Source organism: Camelus bactrianus, chromosome 3, assembly GCF_048773025.1.
Source record: "Camelus bactrianus isolate YW-2024 breed Bactrian camel chromosome 3, ASM4877302v1, whole genome shotgun sequence".
Taxonomy (NCBI): domain Eukaryota; kingdom Metazoa; phylum Chordata; class Mammalia; order Artiodactyla; family Camelidae; genus Camelus; species Camelus bactrianus.
The window spans coordinates 44,027,304-44,037,843 of NC_133541.1; the positions used below are offsets into that span (position 1 = coordinate 44,027,304).

The following is a 10,540-nucleotide window of genomic DNA, read 5'->3' on the forward strand; positions in this document are numbered from 1 at the left end:
CAATGAGGTCTGCTCCTTCTCCCATCTGTCCATCATAGAAGAATATGAGAATGAACAGCTTTCCTTGAAAAGTCCAAATGTAGGTCTGTTCTAGGAAGGAAGCTTCTAGGGATGGCAGATAAAAGAGGGAGTTCAGAGCTCTGATATTGTTTTAACATTACACAGAAATACCTAAGATCTTTTGCATTGCAGCCTAAGAATGCAACCCAGCTGAAGGAGACTACACTTCTCAAAGCTACTTTACATTATTTTAAATTTTGGGAGAGGGGTGTCAAAGCTACAGTTTATTTTTTGGGTGGGGGGAGAAGAAGGTAATTGGGTTTATTTATTTTTAATGGAGGTACTGGGGACTGAACCCAGAACTTTGTGCATGCAAAGCATGCACTCTAACACTGAGCTGTACCCTCCCCTCAAAGCTACTGTTAAGAAAATTAACTTACAAAGTTACATCTTAGGGAGAGAAAAGAAAAGGTACATGAAATTTCTAAGAAACTGTGTTGAGACAGACATTAAAGTCCAAAAAATGACAGTGACTGAAGAATTTTCTTTTAAAAAATATCCAGATAAATAAACATGCAAAGCTGTCTATGGCAACCATTTCCCATTGCTATGGCAAATGAAGAGGGAAGAGTTAATACTGATTTTCTAAGCAACTGCTCTGCATAGGCCCCTGCTTTCAAAAATATTAACAGTGGTGAGTACCCAAACACAATTCACATATGGACATTTCATTTCCATTACTTACCACAATAAGCCATAATTATATTTTCTGTCTTCTTGACAATACTCAAGGTCAAAGATAGTGTTTTCTTTTCTCCCCAGGATAAAAGCAGTATCATGTGGCTGGCATATGGTTGATGATCAGTAATTAAATGATTTGAATCAGATGAGAGAGAGATCATCACAAACAGGAGGAAGCCTCAGCATGCAATCCAAGGGCTTCTGTAATCTGGCTTCATTCTAATTAGCACTATTGTCCTCCACTGGCTTTAAGATAAAGCCAAAGTGCTACAATGCAGGCAATGCAAGGTTATGCCCAAAGAGCAGTAGACAGACTGAGATTCTGATTTCTATCGACTGTCCAGCCTTTTCTCTCTGCATGTTCCTTTTCTGCTGAATTACTTGCAATTTTCCAGGCAGCCCCCATATGGACGTCATTGTGCTCTCTCTCCATCTTTTGTCTGGGACATTTTTCTACCTCCCCATTAATGTGTGCATAATTTTTTTCAGGATCAAGCATCTTTCCTATCTACCCTTTCCTGAAGTCCTCCCAAGTCTCTTCACAATAGAATGGACCATTTCCTCGCTGAGTCCTCTTTTATATTTCCCATTGTAATATTTCCCACTATTTCACTTATTTACGAATCTATAAAACACTAGTGGACTCCAGGCTCCTTTAAGGAAGAGTCTTATTCATCCTGTACCTCCAGTGGTTAATGAAATAAATATAAATGCTTAATATATTCTGGTAAATGAATAAATGAATAAAACTTTGTATCTCAAACATATTCATGGGACACAATGACAATGATCTTTCCCTCCCGTGGAAAGCAGAATACTGCCCCCCAGCTCCAGAGACGTCCATGTCCTAGTCCCAGAACCTGTTAGCATGTTAGGCTTCAAGGCAAATAAGGTTACAGTTTGAACTAAGGATGCTAGTCAGCTGACCTTAAAATCATGAGTTTATCCTGAATTACCTGGATGAAACCAATATAATCACAATGGCAGGGAGAAAAGTAAAGTCAAAGAAAGACATGTGGTGATAAAAAGCAGCATTATGGAGATGCTATGTTGCTGGCTTTGGAGACGAAAAAGAAGACCATTAGCCACAAACAGGGGCAGCTGGACATGGCAAGGAAATGAATTCTTCCTTAGAGTCTTCATCAAGGAACACAGCCCTGTGATACCTTGTTTTTATCCCAATGAGACCTGTAGCAAACTTCTAACCTACCCAACTATAAGATAATAAATATGTGGTGTTTTAACCCACTAAATTTGTGGTAACTTACAACATCAGCAATAGGAAACTAATACACTCTTTAAAGCTCTTTTTGCGTTTGATTTCTCACATGTCCCTAGCTCTCACTATGCCTACTAAGTATATTACAGACCAAGCAACGTACTCAGCATTTTAGAGAATTGTTTCATTAACATCCACAAACAGCCTTTTCAGAGGAAGGTTATTCCATTTTCTCAGATGAGAAAACAGAGGTTTAAAGAAACTGACTTTCCCAAGATAACACAGTTAATAAACATCAGTGTAAGATCCTTAAGTACAGAAGCCTTACTCACTTTTGGGTAATCCAGTGGTCTCCAAACCCTCTAATCTTCTGGAATCACACATTTTCCCACCAAACACACAAGGAAGAGTCCTGTGCTCCTTCAAAAAGTCTTGTAGGCTCCTCTGGAATGCCTGTTCTTCTGTTCTCCTCCCACAACTAATTCCTCAAGAAGCAAAACTTTAAACACTGCTCTTCACGGTTCATGAGAAACCTTTACTTGACCTCTCTCTCCTCCTCAAAACGGCAACAAAACTACAAATCCCTCAGAAAGCAGCAAACTTTGAGCACGTACTTGCGGCCTCTCGTTCCATCCTCTTTCCTTGCTCCCGCTACTAGGAGGAAGAATAACCTTCCTGATGGGTGAAATCGGCTGAATCTGATGTCCACGGGGCCACGTTTTCTAGGGCGGAGAGTAGGGCGGTAGGGACGGGATTACTGCATTGGAAAGGTAACTCAAAAGTCTCTCGCTTGGATGGCTGTCATGCGCGGTGGTTGATCAGCTTTACCCTTCTAGTTTTCACAAAGTAAATCAGCTGTTTTCAGAGTATGGTCACTAGACCAGCTGCATTAGCATCACCTGAGAACTTGTTAGACATGCAAATTCTCCATTCCTGCCCCAGACCTACTGGACCAAAATCCCTGGGGGTAAGGCCCAGCAATGCGGTCTAACAAGCCCTCCAGGTGATTCTGATGCAACTCAAATTTGCAAACCTCTAGAACAAACAGACCTTGAAACCGCTGGAAGACCCAGTTTGACTGCTTTTTTAGCTTTACAGCTAGAAGTCAAGGGAGCAAAGCTGGTAGCACATGCTTTAAATCAAGCAGCAGTTTTCAGTACTGTTGACTCTATAGCTCTGTATTTTGAGGTTTGAGGATGTTCCCCAGCCTTTAATAAAGCCAATATTTTGAGCCCTACCCACTATCATTATGTTTATATTCCACTGGTTAGCACCAGTGTGATAGGAGGGCTAAATGTTTCATGTTCTCTAATCTTTTCATGGGGGCATTGAGCAAAAAACCACAGGAGAAAAACTAAACCAAAAAAACCACCAAGGAATGCTAATAGGATCAAGGATCACAGTGAAATATGGGGACTTTTTGAACTGGTGAGTTTACAGCAGCTTGACCACAGCTGCTGGTCCAAGTACAGCTGATGTAAGTTTTTGATTATTTAAAACAGTGTCATCCCAAGTACCAATTAAAAAAAAATGAAAGCAGAGTTTAAGCACAGAGATGTTTTAAGGTATTAGGAGATGGACTTTTTATTGCGTTTCAGTACAGACTTTAGGTCTCAGGGGTTAGAGGAGATATTCCTAGTCACTAGAGGGTGAAATTTCGGATTACACTTGGATTTGTGCAGTATATCCACAGGTTGATAGATTTTAAAATCCCTTCACTTCCCCCAACACAATCACCATTTATTCTCTAAATTTTCTCTTGACTGTTTTTGATGAGCATTGTAGATTTCAAGACTTTAGACCATGATTAGTGTATTTTAAAAATAAACAGGTAACATGAGGGTAACAGCATCTCCTAAATGAAGGTGGAGAAAACCTCATGGAAACATTTCGGATCCAAAAGTTAAGAAAGTTGAGTAATGTTTGTCTCTTGAAAACCCTCTCTAGGAATCAAGATTTCTCAGACTCAAAAAGGAAAAGAATCACATTAAAAATATACTTTGAGAGATTTGCAAATACTAACTACTATATATAAAATAGATTAAAAAAATTTCTTCCATATAACACAGGGAACTATATTCAATATCTTGTAGTAACCTATAGTGAAAGAGTATGAAAACCAACATATGTATATATGCATGACTGGGATATTATGCTGTACACCAGAAATTGACACACTGTAACTGACTATACTTCAATTTAAAAAAAAAAAAAACTCATGGAGGAAAAAATATATACTTTGGTCTTGCAGTCAAGTCAGGATTAGCAGACAGATAAAAAAGAAAAGAATAGAAAAGAAACCCGGCTAATGAGCTGGAAGAAGAATCTCCTCAAAAGAAAGGTTGATTATTAAATCACAGGCTAGAAGGATATGACATGGAAATAAAGACAATGTTGCTACTAGGGATTATGCATTATGGAGTACGACTGGAGGAAGAAATCTAAGAAGACAAGAAGGTTCTTAGCAAACCACCATAAATGCCCCCAACACAGTCCAGACTCAAAGCCCAGTGCTGCTAGAAAGGGATGCAGAAGATAATGTTGTTGCTGCATTGCACTAGCACAGGTGACTACCTGGACCTGAAAAGTTCCAAAACGGAGAAGAGAGAAGATTTAATGGTGGGGCACACGTGACAGAAAGTGTTTGTCCTGACTCAGCCTCCAGGGGCTCCAACTGTGAAACAGCAAAACAGCTTCATTTACTTTCAGGAGCTTTTGAGGGTGAGATACTGATTGAGATAAATGCAGATATTAAGAAGAAACTTTGTAAGAAGAGGAGGAATCCATAGGTTTTCCAGCAGGAGGTAATAGTCACTTTGGCAAGAGCTTGAAAATACCTTGCAGTCTTGATGGAGATGGAAAACTACAGAGACAGAAAATGAGAAAGTTATTCTCTTTGTCAGAGGAATCCTGATCTCCTTGAATGATGGGCTGAAACTTCAAACAGCTTTTATATTTATTGTTTTTTCTCTTTTAATTTCCTATTGTACTGATAGCATGCTTAACCTCGGTTTCAAGATATGGATAGAGGAAAGTATTCACAGAAGAGACTAATAATTTGGGACACGAATACATTGATTGGAGCTAATTAGAGAAAGGACAAAATGTTACACCGCTGATAGTAGCGAGAAAGGGTAACAAGCCCGAGACTCAATCATTCGCAGCATCTGTCTTACCTGCTATAGAGCAGACGAGGGAAAACACTTGTAACTCTGAGGAGAGAGGTTCATGAAAAGGAAAGATGACAATAACTTTGGAGGAAAATCACAGTGGCTGTCTATGAGGTGAAACAGAAGTTTACCAGGCAGAACAGTCTAATGAATCATCTTCTAAAGCTTTGAGTGGTCAATCCCCAGCCAACATCCTTTAAAGTAACTAAACCTTAGTGTATCTGTGTTTTCATTTTTACAGTGCTCTCAGTTACGTATCGTTTTGATGAGCTGTTTTCAATTTTCAGGTTTAATTTTTAATCTGTTCCTTGTTAGGAGATACCCGATTGTTTACAGTCATGAAGAGTTTACGGCATTGCCGTATCACTTTAGAAAGCCATAGAGGCTTCTTATTCTAATTTTACTACGTTAGCTCATTTATCCCCTTACTGGATGATCATTTCATACACCTGATCTTACACATGCATGGATACATACAGCACAGACTTTGGTAAGATAATTTTAGACAGATTTATGATAGCTAAAAATTATTTGAGACAACTAGAATCCTTAAGACAAATTAGACGAAAAACCATTATCTTCATAAATCAAGAAAAAAATAATTACAAATCTGTCCACTGAAGTCAATAAAAATTATCATGCCAGTCAGAAATGAGTTGCTCTTTTTTCCTACTACTCTGGAGCAAATAAACATTGGATACATCTCTTAAATGTCTTTTTATCCAGTTGTGCTTACCTTTGGCAGAATACTAAAATCGCCAGGGTGCTTTATAAAGTACTGGTGACTGGGCTTTTAAACTATTGAGGCTATTCCTTTTTCCCTAAATGTGATTTTATTGCAGCATCTATTACACTTTATGTCCTTGTCTATTTACTGTCTTTGTCCTCCAACTCCTAAACCCCTTGAGGTCTGGGACTTTTTGTCTTTTTATCTCCTCTATATGTATCTTTTTATTCCTCCTCTATATAGGCTACTTACTAATTTTTACTATATGGATGGATAACACTCATAATGGCTTTAGAGATGCTTTTCAGTTTCTAGTTCAAAATTAGATTGTGTAGCTTCCAGCTTTCAGAATTGTTCTTACTCTGTTTACCTCCCAACAAGTAAAATATCTTTCTCCTTTATCCCCTTAGCAAGCAGAATCAAACTATAGTTTCCTTCTTAACATCATGTTGTCCTCTCTCCTAACAGCTCTTTGGGGTCACAAAGAAATCAATGGGACAAAATTGTTTCTCAAACTTTCTTGGATAGTCTAGAACTTATGATTTTCAGTGACTTCAATGTTAGTATTCACTCTATTCCTCAAATTTAAGATCTGCTTCTCAAATCTGGTTGATTTGCAAAAACTACAAATGCTCATGCTTTTACTAACAAGATCACTAAAAATAAACAAATTTCCCTTTTTTTCCATCAAGAGGAGCAATGTGATTTCCAGAAAAGCTAAACTTTTTACCTAAACAGGAGTTGCACTGTAATATTAAAATAATATTTTCATGTATGTTTGTTTATACATACCCACATACATATAAATAGATAATAGATAGATGAATAGATATTAAGTAATTTCAAAAAATAAAGAAAAGTATGTATATATTTGTAAATTACAAATCCAGTGCCCATTTTATAATCCAAAACTGCACAGGAAAATGCTATTCAAATTTCTAACCAGGCATATAAATTCTAGTTAACAAAACTTGGATCTAGGAGTTAATCTAAGTAGTTTTTCTTCACTTCTGCTGAAAAATTTCTTAAATGCACTTTATCCTGCAATAAGAAGCCTAACACAGAAATTAAGCTTTCTTTCTATTATTTATGAGCTCTGAGAGCTCCAAGACCTCGTTATACAATGAAATCACTCATATAAAAAATGTCCTAAGTGATCACAGACTCCAGGCCCCTCACTTTGCAAGAAAGAACCTAGACAGCTAAGTCCAAAGTTATAGAGAAAGTAGATGACAGAACCTTGATTAAAACCTTTCTTCTAATGTCCATCCACAGATGACTGGGTAAAGAAGTTGTGGTATATTTATACAATGGAATACTACTCAGCCAATAAAAATAATGCCATTTGCAGCAACATGGATGGCCCTGGAGAATATCATTCTAAGTGAAATAAACCAGAAAGAGAAAGAAAAATACCATATGATATCACTCATATGTGGAATCTAAAAGAAAAAAAAAAGACAAATGAACTTAATTTACAAAACAGAAACAGACACACAGACATAGAAAACAAACTTATGGTTACCGGGGGAAGGGGGTGGAAAGGGATAAATTGGGAGTTTGAGATTTGCAGATGCTGACTGGTATATATAAAATAGATAAACAAGTTTATACTGTATAGCACAGGGAACTATATTTGATATCTTGTAGTAGTTTATGGTGAAAAGGAGTATGAAAACGAATATATGTACATTGATGTAAAGAAGCAAGCAAGCAAGCAAGCAAGCATCCAACCAGCAACTATCCATAGACAAGGCACCACTGTGAAAATCCCAGTACAGGGCAGTGAGGCTGAAGCACCCCTCTGGACCACAGATGAGAAGGACTGCATTAGAAGAATAAGAGGAACAGCTACATTCTAACTCAATTGCCCTTCCCCCAGACTGGCATAGTGCTGGAGGAAGTGGGCCCCTTCTCCCAGGGTCCATGATTTCTCCGGTGGGAAAATGAGAGCCCAAGATGAACATTCAGTTCCCCCAGCATTGTGGGTCTCTTTCTGGGAGTCCCATTCGGGTCTTGCCCCATGAGGATTGGGAGGGAATCTGTTAGGCTTGACTACTGGATCAAATTGGGACAGAAAAGGGGGTGGGGCTTATAGCAATCAGGGCTCAGATATGCACAGACTGAGTTCCTCGTCCAGCAGTGTCAAATAGAGATCCCAGCCAGTGGCTCTGCCCATTTGCAGAGCCAATCCAGGGGTCCCATTTGGCCAGGGAACTCTGCACAGTTCTTCTTGATTCAGGTCATATTAGGCCACAAAGCAAGTCTTAGCAAATTTAAGAAGTTAGAAATCATATATGCATTTTTTTAACCATAATTTATTAAAACTAGAAACTGGTAACAAACCAACAACTAGAAAATTCACAAACTGAAGAGGAGGTAATACTCCCAAACTCATTTCAAAAGGCCAGCATTTCTTTTGATACTAAAGCTGAGTAAGGACCTACAGGAAAAGAAAATTACAGGACAACATCCCTGATAGATATAGATGCAACAATTTTCAACAAAATACCAGAAAATCAAATTAAACAGTGTATATGATCATATACTATGAACAAATGGTATTCATTCCTGGGCACAGGATGGTTCCACATATACAAATCAATAAGCATGATATATCATATTAGTAGAATGAACAATAAAATTTATATTGTAAATTGAAATCAAATTTCAATTGATGTAAAAAAAGGCATTTGACAAAATTTCACATCCATTTATGGTAAAAACTCTCAACAAATAGGGTATAGAAAGAATGTACCTCAACACAATGAAGGCCATATATGACAAGCAAGCCCACAATTAACGTCACACTTATTGGTGAAAGACTAAATATTTTTCTTCTAAGGTTAGAAACAACACAAGTGTGCCCACTCTCACCACTCCCACTCAACACAGTACTGGAAGTCCTAGCTAGAGCAATAAGGCAAGGAAAAGAAACAGAAGAGACCAGAATTGGAAAGGAAGAAGTAAAACTGTCTCTATTTGCAGATGACATGATTTTATGTGCAGAAAATCCTACAGATTTCACAAAAAACTTATTAGATCTATCAACAAATTAAGTTGCAGGATACAAAATCAACATGCAAAAAATTGGTAGCGTTTTTATTTGCTAACAATGCATCATCTGCAAAAGTAATAAAGAAATCAATTCCATTTATAATAATGTCAAAAACAATAAAATAATTAGAAATAAATTTACTCAAGGAAGTGAAAGATCCATACACCAAAAACTATCAGACAGTGTTACAAGAAACTGCAACTGGCATCTGAAATGGAGGTAGTCTTGTGGGACTGAACCCTTAACCTGAGGGATCTGGCAGTATCTCTAGATAGACAGTATAGGAATTGAACTACATTTACAGAACACACAAATGATACCACTGAATTGCTTACAGAGGGAAAATACCACCACATGTTTGTTGACCAGAGTACAGGTGCATTAAGAGTATTGGGTGCCGTGTGAAGGAAAATGATAGTGTGTTTCTTCTTTAAACTTCTTTCCAAATCGAAGGTTTCACACTGCCCTAGAGCAAAAGTGTTCATTTTTAATCCATATAGCTTCCTCTTTTTTGCTTCTACTGAGCTGGAGTAAATCAAGGTCTTATTTATATAAAGAAAAATAAGGTAAATCAAATAATTTGAAAACAACAACTTGAAAGGAAATATTAACAATATTCTGTAACATTGATTAAAATATCATTACAATAAGAACTGAGTTCCTCCTTTTTTCCTGGTTACCGTGAATATCTGGTAAATAACATTTTGCAGTCTTGTTCAGACATTTTCTTTTCTTTTTAAAAATTTTTTATTGAAGAATAGTTGATTTACTATGTTGTGTTAGTTTCTGATGTACAGGATAGTGAATTAGTTTCTCACAAATATATATATATAAATATACATATGTATATATTTTAATATCCTTTTCCATTATGGTTTATTACAGGATACTGAATATAGTTCCCTGTCAGAACATTTCTTTAGGATTCATGACTTTATGTTAAATGTTCATTGCCCTTTTAAATTACAAATAAATCTAAACAAAGACAATGTTGGGACTAACTAACATCCATTGTGTTTAATAATTAATTATTTACATGGACTAAGTCTTCTATATATGCCTGGTAGTGATGCAGGAATTTTTTCTCCTGTCAGCCAGTCCATACATCTGTAGGTTGTGTCTAAAGGAAAAAGTAGTACATTGGAAAATAGAAAAAAATTGCATTTGCCATAATGTAAGTTTCTAAGATGTGACAGCATTGGCAGAGAATGGTTAAGCTCCTAAAAGATGTCCAATGTTATCTTCAGTTGTGAGAGGTAATGGAGAATAAGCTGCTCTCAGAGAGAGAGAGAGAGAAAGAGACGGTGAAACAAAGAATTATAATTAAGACTGGTAAGTGAACTGAGGGACAAAACACAGTGCCCCGTGGGAGCTCTGTGGTTATAGAACCCAGTATAGGGGCTGTCTAAAAATTTTCAGGAGGAAATGGCACCTATGAGTAGGATGGAGAAAGATGAGATTGAGGACTAGTGTTCTAGGCCAAGGAGATGAGAGCAAACAGTGGCTCACTGTGGATTGGAAGAACTTCTCTTTGACAAGACTGTGAAAAGTATTTCTAGTTTTTTATGAAAGTCTGGCAAAATAAGCAAAAGCCAGAAGGGCTTTGTAAGACATGTCAAGGAGTC

The 10,540-nt window shown here is 37.2% G+C and overlaps 1 long non-coding RNA gene across 1 annotated transcript in view; it reads right to left on the reverse strand.

The window, feature by feature from the left end:
• Positions 1-2,778, reverse strand: part of LOC141576226 (uncharacterized) — a 307,600-nt gene extending 304,822 nt beyond the window's left edge. Inside the window, exon 1 of the long non-coding RNA XR_012504541.1 lies at positions 2,293-2,778. This is a non-coding gene — a long non-coding RNA (uncharacterized LOC141576226). The remainder of the gene's footprint in view (positions 1-2,292) is intronic.
• Between the last annotated feature and the right edge of the window lie 7,762 nt (positions 2,779-10,540).